Source organism: Delphinapterus leucas, chromosome 11, assembly GCF_059928025.1.
Source record: "Delphinapterus leucas isolate spDelLeu-1000000601 "Yukka" chromosome 11, BTC_Dleu_Yukka2, whole genome shotgun sequence".
Lineage (NCBI taxonomy): Eukaryota > Metazoa > Chordata > Mammalia > Artiodactyla > Monodontidae > Delphinapterus > Delphinapterus leucas.
The window spans coordinates 74,737,072-74,756,749 of NC_143139.1; the positions used below are offsets into that span (position 1 = coordinate 74,737,072).

Consider the following 19,678-nt stretch of genomic DNA (forward strand, 5'->3'; position numbering starts at 1 on the left):
ATGTGAATAGGGAAAATTTTCCTGCTGATGGGGGGTAGGTTATTATTTGGGAGAATAATAATAATAACCATCAGTTTATGAATGTCAAGGGCTCAAGTGTACTTTATAACAAAGCGCTCTCAAGATCCCTCAAAAGTTGTGAAAATTTTTTCCAGTACCCCTTTCTTTATGACACATGACATTTAATGCATAAAACTGGAATGAGCGGGATTATTTAAGTACTTTTGGACACTGAACTTCATTTGTTCTAGGCAGTAAGGCTCGAAGTTCAAGGCCATGGGAAGCTCTGGTCTAGGCAATATCACACAGAGAGAATCTGTCTGTAGAGAATCTGAAAGCAAAAATAACCTGGTCTATCATCACTGCCATGCATCACAATTCCAAACAATGTCAATGGTGAAATACTCCTCCCTGAAAAAATCTTTTCTTGGTCTATATTTTAAGTAATTGTTGTGATTACCACTGAGTTGTATAATAGATGGATAAGCTTCAAATTAGCACATTTTCATAATTTATCCTTTAATAAAATAAAATCTGACATAAAAATTATTGTGGAAAACATCCAGGTATACAGTCTTCCCCCAACTCACATGGACTCAGTTAAATCTTTCGGGCAATTTCATAACCTAATCTGTGTGGTACTGTGGTACCAAGTATTCCTGCTACCATATTAACAAATTAAAGAATAAAAACCATATGATCATCCCAATAGGTGCAGAAAAAGCTTTTGACAAAATTCAACACCCGTTTATGATAAAAACTCTCCAGAAAGTGGGCATACAGGGAACCTACCTTAACATAATAAAGGCCATATATGACAAGCCCACAGCAAACATCATTCTCAATGGTGAAAAACTGAAAGCATTTCCTCTAAGATCAGGAGCAAGACAAGCATGTCCACTCTCACCACTATTATTCAACATAGTTTTGGAAGTCCTAGCCACGGCAATCAGAGAAGAAAAAGAAATAAGAGGAATACCAATTGGAAAAGAAGACGTAAAACTGTCACTGTTTGCAGATGACATGATACTAAACATCGAAAATCCTAAAGATGCCACCAGAAAACTACTAGAGCTAAACAATGAATTTGGTAAAGTCGCAGGATACAAAACTGATGCACAGAAATCTCTTGCATTCCTATACACTAACAATGAAAGATGAGAAAGAGAAATTAAGGGAACAATCCAATTTACCATCGTAACAAAAAGAATAAAATACCTAGGAATAAACCTACCTAAGGAGGCCTGTACTCAGAAAACTGTAAAACACTGATGAAAGAAATCAAAGATGACACAAACAAATGGAGAGATGTACCATGTTCTTGGAAGAATAAATATTGTGAAAATGACTATATTACCCAAAGCAATCTACAGATTCAATGCAATCCCTATCAAATTACCAGTGGCATTCTTCACAGAATTAGAACAAAAATATTTTACGATTTGTATGGAAACACAAAAGACCCCGAATAGCCAAAGCAATCTTTTTTAAAAAAATTTGTTTTAATTTTATTTATTCTAGGCTGTGTTGGTTCTTGGTTGCTGCATGTGGGCTTTCTCTAGTTGCAGCGAGCAGGGGGCTACTCTTTGTTGCTGTGAGTGGGCTTCTCATTGTGGTGGCTTCTGTTGTTGCAGAGCACAGGCTCTAGGCATGTGGGCTTCAGTAGTTGTGGCTTGCGGGCTCTAAAGCGCAGGCTCAGTAGTTGTGGCGCACAGGCTTAGTTGCTCCATGGCATGTGGGATCTTCCTGGACCAAGGCTCAAACCCATGTCCCCTGCATTGGCAGGCTGATTCTTAATCACTGGGCCACCAGGGAAGTCCCTCAAAGCAATCTCAAGAAAGAAAAACAGAGCTGGAGGAATCAGGCTTCCTGACTTCAGACTATACTACAAAGCTACAGTAATCAAGACAGTATGCGACTGGCACAAAAACAGAAATATAGATCAATGATACAGGATAGAAAGCCCAGAGGTAAATCCATGCACCTATAGTCACCTAATCTATTACAAAGGAGGCAAGAATATACAATGGAGAAAAGACAGTCTCTTCAATAAGTGGTGCTGGGAAAACTGGATAACTACATGTAAAAGAATGAAATTAGAACACTACCTAAAACCATACACAAAAATAAACTCAAAATGGATTAAAGACCTAAATGTAAGACTGGACACTATAAAACTCTAAGAGGAAAACAAAGGAAAAACACTCTTTGACATAAATCACAGCAAGACATTTTTTGACCCATCTCCTAGAGTAATGAAAACAAAAATAAACAAATGGGACCTAATTAAATTTAAAAGCTTTTGCACAGCAAAGGAAACCATAAACAAGACAAAAAGACAACCCTCATATGGGAGAAAATATCTGCAAATGAAGCAACTGACAGAGGCTTAATCTCCAAAATATACAAACAGCTCATTCAGTTCAATATCAAAAAAACAAACAACCCAATCAAAAAATGGGCAGAAGACCTAAATAGACGTTTTTCCAAAGAAGATATACACATGGCCAAGAGGCACATGAAAAGATGCTCAACATCACTAGTTATTAGAGAAATGTAAATCAAAACTACAATGAAGGGCTTCCCTGGTGGCACAGTGGTTGAGAGTCTGCCGGCCGATGCAGGGGACACGGGTTCGTGCCCCAGTCCAGAAAGGTCCCACATGCCATGGAGCGACTGGGCCCGTGAGCCATGGCCGCTGAACCTGCACGTCCGGAGCCTGTGCTCTGCAACTGGAGAGGCCACAACAGTGAGAGGCCCGCGTACCGCAAAAAAAAAAAAAAACAAAAAAAACAAAAAAACTACAATGAAGTATCACCTCACACCAGTCAGAATGGCCATCATCAAAATAATCTACAAACAATAAATGCTGGAGAGGGTGTGGAGAAAACGGAACTCTCTTGCACTGTTGGTGGGAATGTAAACTGATACAGCCACTATGAAGAACAGAATGGAGATTCCTTAAAAAACTAAAAATAGAACTACCATGTGACCCAGCAATCCCAATACTGGGCATATACCCTGAGAAAACCATAATTCAAAAAGACACGTGCACCACAATGTTCACTGCAGCACTATTTACAATAGCCAGGACATGGAAGCAACCTAAATGTCCAGCGACAGAAAAATGGATAAAGAAGATGTGGTACATATATACAATGGAATATTACTCAGCCATAAAAAGGAACGAAATTGGGTCATTTGTGGAGACGTGGATGGACCTAGAGACTGTCATACAGAGTGAAGTAAGTCAGAAAGAGAAAAACCAATATCGTATATTAACACATATATGTGGAATCTAGAAAAATGGTACAGATGAACCTATTTGCAGGGCAGGAATAGAGACACAGACGTACAGAACATACATGTGGGCACAGGGAGGGAAGGGGAGGGTGGGACAAACTGGGAGATTAGGATTGACATATATACACATACATATAACAGTAAAACAGATAACTGATGGGAACCTGCTGTATAGAGCAGAGAGTTCAGCTCGGTGCTCTGTAATGACATAGATGAGTGGGTTGCGGGGGTGAGAGGGAGGTCCAAGAGGGAGGGGATATATGTATACATATAGCTTACTTACTTCATTGTACAGCAGAAACTAACACAACATTGTAAAGCGACTATACTCCAATTAAAGAAAAAATCAATGAGAATAATAAAGTAACTGTAAAGACAAAGACAAGGAACTAGAGTTGCTTCAGTTGTATCATTCTGTGGGATGGCTTGGAATTTTTATTTGTGTTTAAAATTTCAAGCGGTGAAGCAACATGAAGTGCAAGTTGTAATATTTTCGTTTTTCAAGAACAAATTTTTAATACCTGAAATATTTTTCCAAGCTTCAATAGTATCATTAAAAGGATCATTCTTTTTAAAATTGGCATTTGCAACTAAAGAACAAATCAAGAAAAGAATAATGTTTACTGATTATTACAGGATTATTACTGAAAATAAATCTGTGGAATAGAGGAGGAGGGTGTAGAAAATGCTTCTGTCTGGGTGTCAAACACACTAGCATGCCACTGCCTCCAGGGAACGCTTAGGATGGAACTAGGAGCTCACTCTCATTGTCACCTTCATAGGAGGCTCTGTGACAGACAGCAGAGCTCAGGCCTCAAGAGACCTGGAAGAAGGTTTCTATTTGGAGCCCAGAGAACCAGTCTCCACTGACACTTCACGGGGAACTCCCTTTTTCTTTTTTTTATTAGCACAGCCTTCAGAAGCCACAGTGGAAAGACTTTGAAGCAGATCTCTGATTTTAAAAAATATTACCTCTATCTTTGAAAGTTATAAGCTCCCAGACATTTTTCTTCCAGTTTTATTGAGATATAATTGACATACAGCACTGTATAAGTTTAAGGCGTACAGCATAGTGATTTCACTTACATACATCATGAAATGATTAGCAAAATAAGTTTAGTAAACATCCATCACCTCATACAGATACATAATTAAAGAAATAGGAAAAATGCTTTCCTTGTGATGAGAACTCTTAGGATTTACTCTCTAACAATTTTCAAGTATAACAGACAGCAGTGCTAATTATATTAATCATGTTGTGCATTACTTCCCTAGAACTTACTTATAACTGAAAAGTCTGTACATTTCTACCACCTTCATCCGATTCCCTCTCCCCTGACCTCCCACCTCTGGTAACTGCCAATCTAATCTATTTTCCTATGATTTTATTTGCTTGTTTTTGAAGTATAATTGACTTACATCACTACACTAGTTCCTGTTACACGACATAGTGATTTGATATTTCTATACATTTGAAAATGATCACCATGATAAGTCTAGTTACCATACTTCACCAAAGATATTACACAACTATTGACTGTATCGCCCACATTATAAACTTCACACCTGTGAATCATTTATTTTGCAAGTGGAAGTGCATACCTCTTCATCTCCCTCACCTATTTCTCCCCTCCCCGCAACCCCCTTCCCTCTGGAAACCACCTGTTTGTTCTCTGTATTGAAGACTGTTTCTGTTTAGTTATATTCGTATGTTTTGCTTTTTAGATTCCACATGTATGTGAAATCATACAGCATTTTTCTTTCTCTGTCTGATTTGTTTTACTTAGCCTAACACGCCCTAGGTCCATTCATGTTGCTGCCAATGGCAAGATTTCATTTCTTTTTATTAAACCCCCAGATTTTAAATGATGCAAAGGAAAATGAGGCAGGCTATTCTCATCTGCACATCTGAAAGACAAAGAGCCAGCCAAGCACCGTGAGCGGAGCAAAGGTTCTAGCTTCTGGTCGCCTGCTCCGTATGGCAGGCCCACTGCTGCCTGGCAGTGCAAACGGCAGTATTCAACTGCTCTAGGACTGTTCCTCGTCCCTAAATCATTCTTACCTCACAGGAATGCTGGGAAAATGCAATGAGACAAGGTGAATATAAAACAGGGTCTGGCTCATAATAGCACCATGATGTAGCCAGCTGTATACACAGCAAAAAAGAGAGAAACCATCTAGAATGATCTCTTTTTCTAAAAAGATGATTGAAGGCAGAAGGTAGATGTGAAAAACCCAGTCAGGAAAGAACCAGGAGGAATGATTCAGAAAAGGGGTGCCCATAGGTCCTGATCTGCCTGGGACAGTCCTAATTGAGGCTGGCTAGCCCTTCATCATGATGAATATTCCTTTTACTCTCAGAAGTGTCCCAGTTTGGATAACACTAGAACTGCTGTGAGGGTTAAGTAGTAGAACTTTCCTCCATTTCATCAAGGAAGAACATAAGCTCAGAAAACATGAAATGCTTTATTGATGATCACATGTAGTAAGTAGAAGAAACTCCAGGCTTGTCCTGAAATCTTTTTACTGCTTGGGATGAGAAGAAACCTAATAATTCTAATTGCTCTTATCTTGCTCCAGCCAAGGCTAGATCATGTGTACATCTGTAGATTCTCTCTCGCTACAGTTGAGTCCTGGATATCTGTAACCGTAGAGCCACCATGCAAAAAAGAAGAGGCCAGAGGGCAAGTAGCCCCTACCCCAGGACCAGGATTCAGCTGGCATTTTTGTTGCCTGCTATGATTATCTCAAAATATGCAGCCATGTGAGTCCCAAGTCATTGGCTACCTAGATCTTTTTGTTTCATTCTGCTCTGACAGATTTCTTGCCTACCAGTCCTATGGTCTTCCCTTAGTGTCTTATCAGGAGTCCTTCAGCCGTAAGTGACATAAACCCAGATCAAACTGCAAAAAATTATGAGCTCAGAAAATCGAGAAGTCCATGAGTAAAACCGGCCTAAGAACTAGCTGGATCCAAGAACCAGGTGATGTTATAGAACGTGGTCCCAATGTAGTTAGAGGGAAGAGTACTGAATGCAGGGTCAGGAATCCAAGGAAACAAGGGCAGCTGATTCACTGAGGGCTTGAGAAAGGAGGCCTGGGTGAAGATAAAGTTTGGGACTCTTACTTGTTTTTACAAATCACTAGTTTTTAAGGTGGGTGTTTATAAATACAAGCCAGAGAATATTTTTATCATTAATTCTGAAGTCAAACTAAGTTTATTTGTATTGAATAGCAAGGCATTTGTCAAAACACCCTATTCCTGAAAACCATGAAGAAAAACCTCATCTCCTCTCAGAGAATGGATTATTAGCAAATGCTTGGGAAAGCAAAAATATCAAATGTTGCATCAAAGCTCACTGGAATTTTAACAGTATTTGTAAAATGAAAAAGAATTCACAAATATTTGGTTAAATTGTATTTCTTTTTCCAGATGTGGAAAATAAAACAAACATTAAAAAGAATAAAAGGGCCAACTCTTTGCAAAGCAACTATTAACTTACACTCTGAATGGATTTAAAAGAACAACAGTTAGAGGGCGGGGCTGGTAGTGGCAGAGAGTTAAAAATGCAATGCATTCACATTCAAATCTTAAAAACATGCAGAAAGGCCTCTCCCACACCTCACCTTGTTAAGTGTCCCATCACCCTTTTGCATAGATTCTGTGACCTCCTCAGAGAAGGTCTTCAAATGTCACTGTATCTGAGAAGCTTTCACCGATTACCGGGTCTCTCACTTCATCCAGTTTTATTTTTTTCTTCACTGAATTTACCACTTCCTGATGTTATATTACATGTTCTTTTTAGTTTTTCAATTAGTGTTTCCCTCAGTGGAGGAGAATCTCTAAAAGCCACTTGTCTGTTCTGTTTACCCCTATATTTCTGGGGCCTCAGCCGAGCTGGGCACGGAGCAGGTGTCAACAGCCATCTGCTGAAAGGATTAAATGTAGAAAGGACATCTGGAAACAGTACTGATAACCAATTAAAAACAGTAACCTCTGTAATCACTTTTATTACTTAAGTTTATCTTTAAAAAATAGAGTCTGGCTGAAATTTCTAGCAGCTTCTCAACCTACAAAACTCCGATTTCATGCAGCTGAATATGACTCTGAACACAAGTGTATTTTGGTGAAGAAAACAGCTGTTGGTGTCTGTTTTCCCCAATGGTTATCTCATTATTGGCCCATTCTTTAGATACTTTAAAAGAAAAACAAAAAACAAAAAATCCAAACCTTCCAGCTTTTAGGCACCATGTGAAAACTTAATTTCATTTTGATTAAACAGCAAATTATATTTTGGGAGAAATCTTTTCAACCGTTCAGCAGCTAGGTCAATCATTATCTGTTGCTTTATAAGCTCATATAAATAGTAACTAATTAGAATTTTAATTCCTTTTTCCATTCACTTCAGTATTCCTTAGCAGATACCATATAATATAAGGGAATGTAGTAGAAAGATTAAGAAATCAGACTTTTGGGGTTATAATTCTGGATCCACTGTTTGATAACTGTGTGAGTTTGGGCAAGTTACTTATCCTCTGAAATCCTGTTTCCTCACCTGAAAAATGAGGAAAATAACAAAAGTTGTAGCACCAAATTGGGGGCAAATGAAAGAATATTAAACTAGCAAACAACAACAACAAAAATGCCCTTTAAGAATCTTTTAACATAGGGCTTGACATTAAGTACTTGCTAAATATTTTTTATTAATATTATTTCTTTAATTATTCTAGGTTTTCCCCCCAAGAGTTTAACATTTCAACGTTTTTGTTGAAGTAAATCCAACACAATTCTCCTGCTTAAAACAAGCCCCTGTACTTAAAACAGAAACTTGCACCAATTAGGTTACATGAAAACCAAATTTACATGAGATACTGTAAAGTAAAATAAAACAATGTTCACCACAAGAAGACGAAACTCATTTCAAAAACTCGGCGGGGGTGTGTGTGTGAGCATGGGTGATACTCTTTGGTTGTCTATATAAACCAACTGCTATGATTAATAAGACTAAGTTTTCTAAAGAAAATGAGATAATAACAAAAGGCCTCTTTGTGCTTAACTTTCGGCAGGGGCAAAAAAGAAAGAGACAAAACAGCATGAAATGATGAGGCCGAGTGATGAAAATTCATTCACAATGATTACTTTCAAGAGCAATTTCTCTCTGGTAATTCAGCAGCCTGTTACTATGGCTCTCTGGGGTGATAGCTAATGTAAATGAAGCTACTAAAAGTGGATTATCACGGTAAGAATATACGCAACCAATAATGCAATAGAAATCCTTCCAAAGCATTTGGGGAAAATTCAAGAGAAGAAATGTCCTTTTTTTTAAAGTTAATGGCCTATAACACCCTTCTTCCTTGACTAATAACCAGCAGGCACTTAAAAATATCCATTCAGGAAAAAGAAAAACAAACTTGTTTAGATGAAATAGGAACCCACCTGGGTTGTCAGTATCTGTGTTTGGTCCCAGGACTCAGATTCTGAGCCAGATTCTTTGAGAGATTATGGGAAACGTCTCAAATGATTTTTGCCAACTACTTTTACTTAGAAAAGGTAATGCTTCATGGATGGGTGTCAAGGAATCTAAAATTTATTAATTTCAAAAACCTTTCTTGCAGATGTGGATGGCTTTCTCAAGGTTTTGTTGAATAAGAATTAAGTACCACGTAGTGTGAAAAAATTTTTAAGGACATTGTCTTTCACAAACTCACACAAATAGTCTTTGGAATGTCCACTTCAAGTAGCTGTTGGTTTTGCTTTCTAGAAACCTACACATTGGCTATGATAACTAGATTGGTTTTAAAACATCTATGACCACAGCTCTGCATGGAAACATTCACTGAGTGCACTGGTTTACTAGTTTAAGTAATGGTTCTACATGCAGGACTGAAGTGGGGAGCAACAGAACGGGAACAATTTGTGTTCAGAACAGCATCCAGGAAGTATCTGCGAAAGAAGACAAACTTTAAGGTAGGATTTACATGAGCAGAAGAGGCGGGTAATTCTACATACGGCAGAGCCTCTTGTTTGGAATGACAGAGCAGAAGAAGGGATGCAAGAGGAATTATACTTTCTGTAGACCAAATTTGCAGGTGGGAGGACTGAGTAAGAGAAAGGAAGTTGTCTTGGCTGAGTCTCATTGGCAGAGAACTCTGAGACCAATAAACTAGTAAAGAAAGTTCACTAGATTAATCTCACCAATGATAGGAAGAGGAGTCATGAGTGATAATCTGGAAATCACTGGGATTTGATGTTAGAAAGTATTTTGAGACTATTCCATTTGAAAGGAGAAGGCATCTGACATTCTTTTTATTCCTTTCAAACAAAGGATTAAACCAACCAATGAGTTGACTCAGAAAAATTTCAAAAGTATTATAGCCCTATTCAAACTTCTGTCTAGCTCCTTCTTACCTCCTATTCCATGATGCAACAGCATAGATGATTGTTTTTTCCGACCCAAAGCAATAAACCTGGCTTGGTAGAGCTGTTTTTATTTCTACATGTTGTGGAGAAGGATTGGTTAATTGCTTGTGCTCTTGTGGAAGGGCAGCCTTCAAGATGGCCCCACATATATGAGTTTTTCCATGTTCCCAACTTCCTCATCCTCTCCCTTTTCCATCCTTGGTGATGACAGTGTCTCTCCTCTCGGCCCTATGAGGCCCTCTCCCATTATTAAAACCTGCTTTCAGGGAAAATTTTGAAAAAATGTCCAATAAAGCCTAATTGGCATCCTCTCCTAGAGAACAGTCTTGCGCTAGAAGCAGGAAGCTAAACTGGGGACTTTTAGTCATCAGTGAGCCAGAAACTTATGAATTAACAGCAAGAGTTATTATTAATTGAGCACCTACTACATACAAGTACTGCCCTTTCATGTGGCAGGAAGAGTGGTGGGACAAGCGGGGCCCATACCTTTTAAGGAAGTGCTGTCTCATCCTATATAATCACATAATTCAAGAGTCAGGCATTGTCTTTGTTTGTATCCAGTGGATGAGAGTATACATTAGAAGGTCCCAAGGGTCTTAAGATATAAATGGGCTAAACATTTTAGAGTAAGGAATACCAACATCAGGACAAACAGAACCAAGTCATAAATATAAACTAGCCAAATGTTGGCAGCATAGCCTAGTAGTTTAGAACCCAGATTCTATACCCAGACAGCTGGGTTCAAATCCTGGCCCTGTGGCTTACCAGCTGCATGGTCTTGGGACATTCCTTAAACTCTTTGTGCCTCAATTTGCTCATCTGTAGAAGAGGGATGATGATGATAATAGCATCTGCCTTATTAAGAGCATGAAATGAGTTAATATTTGTAACGTTCTGAAAACTCTGCTCATAAGAGTTTACTAATAAATAAAAATCTCAAGTACTGATTTATTCCCTTCTAAACTGACAGCTCTTGGTCACTAGAAATGTTCGAGCACAGGTCCTGGAATGTAAGCCAACTCCATGAAGGCAAAAATGTTTGTCTCTTTTGTTCGGGCCTCTGCCTAGATCAATGCCTGGTATAGACCAGGCTCAGAAAACATCATGGAATGAATTAATGCACCCACCATGGTAGTTACACAGAAGAGTTCTGCAGGCATCCAAATTTGGACAAAGTGACCTCTACGGAATTTTCTACCTTTAGGTTCTATGATTTCTTTTCTTTTCTTTTATGTTGGGGGTAGGAGTTTATTTATTTTTGCTGTGTTGGGTCTTCGTTTCTGTGCAAGGGCTTTCTCTAGTTGTGGCAAGCGGGGGCCACTCTTCATCGTGATGCGCGGGCCTGTCACTATCGTGGCCTCTCTTGTTGCGGAGCACAGGCTCCAGACGCGCGGGCTCAGTAGTTGTGGCTCACGGGCCTAGTTGCTCCGCGGCATGTGGGATCCTCCCAGACCAGGGCTCGAACCCATGTCCCTGGCATTAGCAGGCAGATTCTCAACCACTGCGCCACCAGGGAAGCCCTCTATGATTTCTTTAATGAACTAATGCATTGGAACAGTACAATACTAAAAATGTAATGGTCTGAGACAAAATTATGTCTATTTTTTTCTCTTTCTTTCTCTCTCCCTCCCTTTCTTTCTTCCTTTCTTTCAAGGAGCCCATGTCTATTAAATGAGTGCTTTCTTATAGTTAAAAGGTTAACCAAGAACATAAAGTATGCTATCAAGGGTCTCTACTCATCTCCACATGTGTCTAATCATTATCTTCTTTTACAGTTTCAGATCTCCAAGCTTTTCAGTTGGGCCAGGTTGGCATTTCACTGCCCTTTATGTGTGTGACAAGTGAAAAGAGGGAAAGAAAAGGAACTTGAATGAAGAAAACCAGAATCTGCACAGCAGTTTGAAGGTGGTGTTCAGTCAGCTCCAACTCAACCTGCTTCATCAGGCTCCCTGCAGCATCTCTGTTCATCTTACACCCCTCATGTGTGAGAGGCCCCAACTCCTCTCTCAGAGCAGAGCCTCTCCCACACCCTGGCTGTCACCCCCACCTAGACAGATACGCCATCAATACCTGCGAAGCTGACCTGCGTCACCTGGGAGCAGAGATAAGCTCTGACTCCGCAGCTCTCACACCGAGGACAGAAAAAAGTCTCCTGGCAACAATAGCAAACAAAGTAGATGCCCCTGACTTCGCTCTCCTAGAATCTGGTTCTCATAGTTCTCCTGAGAAATCAGGATGTGACTGTCACCTCTCAGAACGGAAACAGTTAATTCAGCCACTTAGATCAACTTTTAAACTCCCATCCCCCGCGATATTACATCATTTTGGCAGGAACGATGAAATAACTAACTTGCTGACAGTTGCTTGGACTATCTGCAAATGTGGAAAAAAAATACTTTTAATCAGGTCAAGTCACTCTGCCATTGGGATTCTAAATTTACTCATATTATCGAAGAAAAATATTCAGTTATAGTGTGAAAAATATGGTATTTTTAGCTCAATAAGCAACCCAGAGTTCTTTCTTCAAATTTTGACATTTAATTAATCAGAAATTGGTGTCAGAAAACTGTTTCCTGTGAAGCCATCTCTTCCTATAGGATTTTTCTTAAAAAATCTGGACTATAGAAAAAAATTTACAACCTGGACTTCCACAGACCATTGATCTCCACCTGTGTCTTATACCTAACAGAAGCTGTTGCCACCCTTTTTTCTTTGTGTGCCCTAACAGTTATAAACAACATGAATAAACATGAAAATAAAATATTAAGCATCTTTTATTTCCTTTGCCTCTAATTATACGATCCCCTAAATTTGTCTCTAATAATAAAAGATTGGTAAAACTTTTAGCGTATTAATATTTTATGTATCAATATCTTAGCATTTATGAATTAAGACAGAGGTCTTACTATTCTCTCCAATTTTTGTAAAACTAAGATTCAGAGAAGTTAAGAGACTCTCCCAAGAGCATACATAGGTAACAGAGGTGGGTTTCAGTCTAGACTGGTCTAAAATTCTCATGTATTCTGTTTATGACATATTATGAATTCAGTGAGAAAGGGAACTTCAGTGATTTAAGTTAGGAGTCAGCAAACTGTTTCTGTAAAGGATCAGATAGCAAAATTTTAGGCTTTGTGGGCCATATAGTCTCTGTCACAACCGCTCAACTTTGCAGTGTAGTGCAAAAGCAACCGTGACAAAACATGAATGAATGAGCATGGCTGTGTTAAAAAATAAAATGTTTATTTACAAAAGCAGGTAGTGGACCAGATCTGGCCCATGGGCCATAGCTGGCTGATCTCAGTAAATCTGGAATTTAGGGACAAAATCTAAACTGTGGTCTGCCTATTAGGAGCAAGAAGTTCCCTCAACTAAAGGTAAAGGCTAGAGTCATGGAGAAGAGGCTACCTGGTGTTAACAGTAAGTGGAAAAATTAAAGCAGAAAATGCTATTATACGAAGCAGAGAAGCATAATGGTTATGGACTATGGATCAGTTGGGTCAACCGTTTGGGCCCTCTGGCTGTATGGTCTTGGTCGAGTTACTTGGTCAACTTCTTCATGCTTTATCTACTGTTCCTTATCTATTAAATGGGGATATTAAAGCATTTTCCTCATAGAGTTGTTATGAGAATGGAATGAATTAACATATGTAATGCATATAGAATATGGTCTAGACAATATTTGTTCCTCAATAAATGCCAGATATATATACACAGTTGACCCTCCTTGAACAACACAGGTTTTAACTGTGCATGTCCACTTATAGGTGGACTTTTTTCAATAGCAAATACTACAGTACTACACAATCCGTGGTTGGTTGACTCAGGATTTACCAACTGTAAAGTTGTATGCGAATTTTCAACTGCACTGAGGGTCGGCACCCCTAACTCAACTGTATATATACCTGATGAGAAATTATTCCTATTTCTATTGATATATATCAAACCAGTGTAAACGTAACGGCTCAAAAGAAACAACAGTCATTTATTTTGCAAGTAAATCTGCAGTTTGGACAGGGCTTATCTGGGAAGACTTGTCTCTGCTCCATGTGGCCTCAGCTTGATGGAGGACTGGAGCATTTCCTTCCAAAGTGGCTCACTCGTATGGCTGACAAGTTGGGAGCTCAGCTGGGGCTGAGGGCCTGGGGCCTTGGTTCATTTCCAGGACTCTCCATTTGGCCTGGGCTTTCTCACAAGTTTTGGGCGGGGGGTGATTGTAAGAATGAGTGTTCCAAGAGCGGGCCAGGAAGAAGCTGTATTATCTTTGAAGCCTTAGGCTTGGAATTAATGTAGCATCAGTTCCATCGCACTCTATTTTTTAGAAATGAGTTAGTAAGTCCAGTCCATATTTAAGGGGACAGGAATTAGACTCCACCTCTTGATGGGAAGAGTGTCAAAAAACTGTGAACATGTTTTAAAATTCCAAAGTATATCTACTGGCCACAAATTATTTATATTGCTTCCACATTCAAAAAAATCCATAAATTCACCCCTTCCAGTGTCTCATCAGGCTTAGGATCAAGGTTCAGAATCTTATCATCTAAATCAAATCTAGGTACAAATGAAACCCCTTGGGTGAGGTTTCTTTCTTTTTTTTTTTTTTTTTTTGCGGTATGCGGGCCTCTCACTGCCGTGGCCTCTCCCGTCGCGGAGCACAGGCTCCAGACGCGCAGGAGCAGCGGCCATGGCTCACGGGCCCAGCCGCTCCGCGGTATGTGGGATCCTCCCGGACCGGGGCACGAACCCATGTCCGCTGCATCGGCAGACGGACTCTCAACCACTGCGCCACCAGGGAAGCCCGGGTGAGGTTTCTTGTATATTGTTTCTCTCAGTCTGAACACTTGTGAACAAACACCTATATACCCAACAAACAATGGTGTGCTATGCCTTGGAAAATCACTGTAGACATTCTTGCTGAAAACAGAGGAAAATGGAAGTACACAATCGTCATTGGTTCAATGCAATTTTGAAATCTAGCCAGGCAAACATTCCCTGTTCCTTCTTCAGGTCTCAGTCCTACTGCCTAGGAAGGATTTTCCCACTTCTCCTGGGTCTCCCCTTTCAGTCTTGGTTCCTCTTAAATTATCTTGGTTCCCTTTAAATTATCTTTCCTTTTATACAAAATGTGCCCTGTATTGGAAGCTGAATAGTTTTATCAGCCTGTCTCCTGCCCATGGAAATTCTGGAATCTAAAGATCTCTTTTTGTTTCTAACTGTTTTTGTCCCTTTTAGTCCATGCTGGCAAAATGTTAATCAATAAAATCTTGTCACTGTATTTTTTAAAATTGTAACTATGTGTGGTGATGGATGTTAACTAGACTTATTGAGGTGATCATTTTACAATATACACAAATATTGAATCATGTCGTATACCTGAAATAAAAATAATGTTATATGTCAATTATATCTCAATAAAAAACAAAACAACAAACCAAAAAAAAAAAAAACAGCAAAAACCTCTGTGGGCTTCTCCTCATTTTTATTAGAGTATACTCCATTAGACAAAAACTTCCCCACAAATCTTTTTGATGTAAGTCCTTCTCTACCTTGGGATTCCTGTAAAGCTGCAATGGGACCATTACTTTAAGATTATTAGAAGCCCCACTGTTTAACTAAGAGAGTCTGCCTGGCATGCCCTTAAGATGCTTAGAGAAACTTTGTCTGTTTCAAGGGGTCTATGAGACATTACCCACAAAGGCTCTTTGGCTTTTGGATTTGATCTTTGGTCTGACACCCTTTCTTAATCTGAGAATCTTCTGCTGTATGGAGAAACTGGGAATGAGAAATACTTTTATATTTGAATGTAGCAAGCACTGGATCTTTTATATATTTTCTTTAAGTTTTCTTGAAAACGAAACAGTTCCCACTTTGAACTCATCTCTCTACATATTTATATGTGACTAAAAGAAGCCATTTGGCATTTTCAACATTCTGGCTGAAATTCTTTTTAGCCAAATCTACCAGTCCACTCGATACCTTTTGTATTTATCGTGTCACTGCAGGTGACACCTTGCTAACATTCTAGTAGCCTCTTCAAGGGCCATCAGGCTTCTGTGCACAGTCTCTTCAAAATCCCTCCAACTTCTGCCCACCACTCTGTCCCAGAGTCAATGTCCCACGTTTTAGGTTTTGTTACAGCAGCACCCAACTTCCAGTTCTCAGAATCTGTTCCAATTGTCTACTATCGTGCATAAAACATCTCAAACAGTGGCTTAAAACAACAGTAACACTTATTTTGCTCACAAATCCTGGGTTTGACTGGGCTTGGGTAAGTGGTTCTCACTCAGGATCTTATGAGGTTGTAATAGTGCCCGGGACTGGAATTATCACCAAGGCTTCATCACTCACAACTGATATCTAGACTGGGAAGCCTTTTGGGTACCACTTTCTCGATTTGGTATCTCCACATGATCTTTCTAAGTGATGGACACAGTAAATGAACTTCTTACATGGGGGAAAAGCTCCCAGAGTGACGGTCCCAGGAAACACTGGAAGAGGCCACATGGACTTCTCCATCCTCGACTCAGAAGTCACCCAGATCTCCTCCCTGGCATTCAATTGTCAAGGCAGTCACAAAGACCTGCTGGATTTAAGGAGGGGGTGGGACATGGACTCTCCTTCTTGATTTCTCCTTCTGATAAAAAATTTATAGACATATATTAACACTACCTCAGATATGTCTGAAGGACTGGTAACTTTAGCAGGAAAGGCAATCCAAACTTCTAATGATGCAACTGGTTTCTGCCAGTGATGTTGGAAACACCTCATGTATGAGGCAGCTGATCTGTGTGGATGGTCAGGAGAGAGAGGTGGTGGTCTTTATTTTTTTTTTTTTTGAAGAAGGTGATGATATGAATTTGGAGAGAAAATTGGGATCTAGAGGAAGTAAAGATATCAAATTCTTAACACCCACATAGATCCATCTTTTTAAGGAAGTCAGAATATGTTATTTAGAACAGGGAAGGTTGAAAGTCACTCTCTCTTTTCAGATTTAGGGAAATTCCAAGGTGTAACACTATGTTCCAAGAATATCAGGCTTGTGGAATGCACTTTATTGGAGGCAGACAGGAAAGCCCCTGCTGCACAGTAATCAATATTTTCACGCCCTGTCCTGCAAATGCAAATAGGAATCTTGCTCTAAATTCTTGTTGCCTTTCAGAAAGTTACAGGGCGTATTTTTTCCTGTCCTCTTTCTTTCTTTCCTTGATAGCAGCCAACCGGGGATTCAGTTGTTATTATTATAATTTAACATTTATTTATCTTTTCTTTGAGAATCCCACACCTTTGGTACAGGAAGGAGTAGCTAAGTTCAGAGTCATAATAAAGATTAGGGAGGCAATACAGAGTTGAGACATCTGCATTTGGGCCACCGGATTTGATGTCTCTGAGCCTTGCTTTCTTCTTGTGAGTAGAAGAGCTAGTGGATGTTGCCTTCTACTAGAATTGACACCTATAAACAATGCTGTATGTGTCTTGGATTAAGAAGTGAATTAAAAACAGAAAATATCTTTGCACTAACATTTCTTTTAAGTCCTCTCATAGTGCTACCATTGTGGGATCAGGTGGATGAATTTCTTTCTTTCAAGAAGTCTGAGTTTTTTTTAATGTCTAAACCATTATTAAATCTAGATTAATGTCAGAAAAACAATGCTGGCTGGCACATTCATATTTTTAGGAAGTTTTCGTTTCTCTGAGTGTAAGTATCTGGTCTATAATTCTTTGAGAGGAGCAAGCATCTGCCATCAGCGGCTGTTTCATGTGTTTGCACTTTTGGCCTAGGCCTCCTTTTGTACTGAATGTGGACCATTTTGCATGGCTGTTTATTTTTCAGTGGCTTTGTCCCTCTCCTGCGTCTACGCCACATGCTCCACAACGCCTGGTGTATTTGTAGGCACTCAATAAATGTTTGAAAAAGGAATGAATTTGTTTTCCCATCACTTTCCAAAATGCCTATAAACATCAGACCTGAGTTATAAGTTGGGGATGATGATGTTTCTAAACTGGATACAAGCACATAAGCTCTTGTTTCTGCCATTTTGAGAGAATCACGTGAGTGCACTGGCCACCTTTCATCCTTATGTTGCACATTTGCAACATAAGTGGCCACAGTTGTTTACCAACCCTGATTCATTTCCCATCTCTGACCTCGGCTCTCTAATCCACTAATATCAGGTCACTATATATTTTAAACTCATTCAGTTTCCAGGAAAAGATCTGCTGTCATAATCAGCTATCAGCTGAGGACTGAAAGCCATTATATGAAAGTCTAGCATCCTGTGACAAACTTGGATTAGACTACGATTGCTTAAGTGTTGTCACTGCAAAATGCAAGGTCAGAATTTACATACTATTACTCAGCCATAAAAAGAAATGAAATTGAGTTATTTGTAGTGAGGTGGATGGACCTAGAGTCTGTCATACAGAGTGAAGTAAGTCAGAAAGAGAAAAACAAATACCGTATGCTAACACATATATATGGAATCTAACAACAACAAAAAAGTGGCTCTGACGAACCTAGGGCCAGGACTGGAATAAAGACGCAGATGTAGAGAATGGACTTGAGGATATGGGGAGGGGGAAGGGTAAGCTGAGACAAAGTGAGAGAGTGGCATGGACATATATACACTACCAAACGTAAAATAGATAGCTAGTGGGAAGCAGCCGCATAGCACAGGGAGATCAGCTAGGTGCTTTGTGACCACCTAGAGGGGTGGGATAGGGAGGGTGGGAGGGAGGCGCAAGAGGGAGGAGATATAGGAATATATGTATACATATAGCTGATTCACTTTGTCACACAGCAGAAACTAACACACCATTATAAAGCAATTATACTCCAATAAAAATGTTAAAAAAAAAAGAATTTACATACTTTTCCTTAATGATTCCTTTCTAGCTTTGGCTTCACTATGCTGAAATCAACTGAAATACATTCTGTTATTGGCAATCTTTTATCTTCTAGTCAAATCTAGCTTAGCGGATCTTGTTATTCCTTAATATTTTTGAAACTATTAAACTAAACAATGTGTGATCTTTCCGGGAAATGCTGCAAGGGAGGCGGCTTCTGGACATGGCCTCTTTATTGTTCTATTTCTGATAAATAATCAGTTCTGTTCCCTCTAAATAATTACTGAGATTGCTCTATTGTTCCGATGACCTCATTTGAGACAGGGATTTTCCCCTCTGCCTTCTTCCCCATTAATTTCTATCTTTAATGAATGCAAGTACAGTGAGAACTTACAGTGTTGATTGTCCCTATAATTGTTATTGCCGGTTGTGGACATTCTCTATTCACAGTAGTGATACCTACAAGTTTTCAAGTTACCGTATGGAAGTGCAGACCCAATGGAGAGAGAGAACAGGGCTCCCTGAGTCCTGTTCTGCCCTGCAGTGCTGAGGCATTGCTGAGTAATCAACAGGAGCGATCTGCTTTAGATTCCGACGTACCTGTTTTCGCAGTCTCCGAGTCCATGCCACTTGGGTAAGTGACACTTCTTAATAAGTCTCAGTGCCCGTGTCTATATAAGAGAGTGGTAACCATCTCATGGAACAATGTCTGGGTAAATGAGATGATGCTTAAAAAGTGTTTAGCACAGAGCTGGGAGCATAATGAGTTCAGTCAATGGTATCCGTTACTATTGCATCTCAAATAATGTCTGACTTTTGTGAATCTATTGGGAAAAAGAATTCAAAACTCTCTCGGTATAGGGGTGTGAAATACCTAAGTATTTGCTTCCATGTTCATAGGATCCCTGCTTGAAGCTTTGCAGATGTGGAATACAACATTTTGGCAGGCTTGCCTCAGCGGAGTGAGTCATTTCAGGGTTTCTCCACATCCCAGAACAATTTTTTCTTTACCCATTTTAGACACATGTAGGAGTTCCTGGTAGGGGCCATGCTAATGACATGAAATAAACACAGGTTTTATAGCCAGAGACCTGGGTGACCTTGGGAAATTCAT

General features: G+C 39.5%; 2 long non-coding RNA genes across 4 annotated transcripts in view; one reads left to right on the forward strand and one right to left on the reverse strand.

Moving 5' to 3' along the window:
• LOC149748054 (uncharacterized) overlaps positions 1 to 19,678 on the reverse strand; it is a 234,409-nt gene that overhangs the window by 97,924 nt on the left and 116,807 nt on the right. The gene's annotated exons all lie outside the window — the stretch shown is intronic.
• LOC149748055 (uncharacterized) overlaps positions 18,796 to 19,678 on the forward strand; it is a 56,332-nt gene continuing 55,449 nt past the window's right edge. For 2 of the 3 annotated variants that reach the window (XR_016395001.1, XR_016395003.1), the window contains exon 1: positions 18,796 to 19,198. This is a non-coding gene — a long non-coding RNA (uncharacterized LOC149748055). The remainder of the gene's footprint in view (positions 19,199 to 19,678) is intronic. The other variant, XR_016395002.1, reaches the window with a different exon arrangement.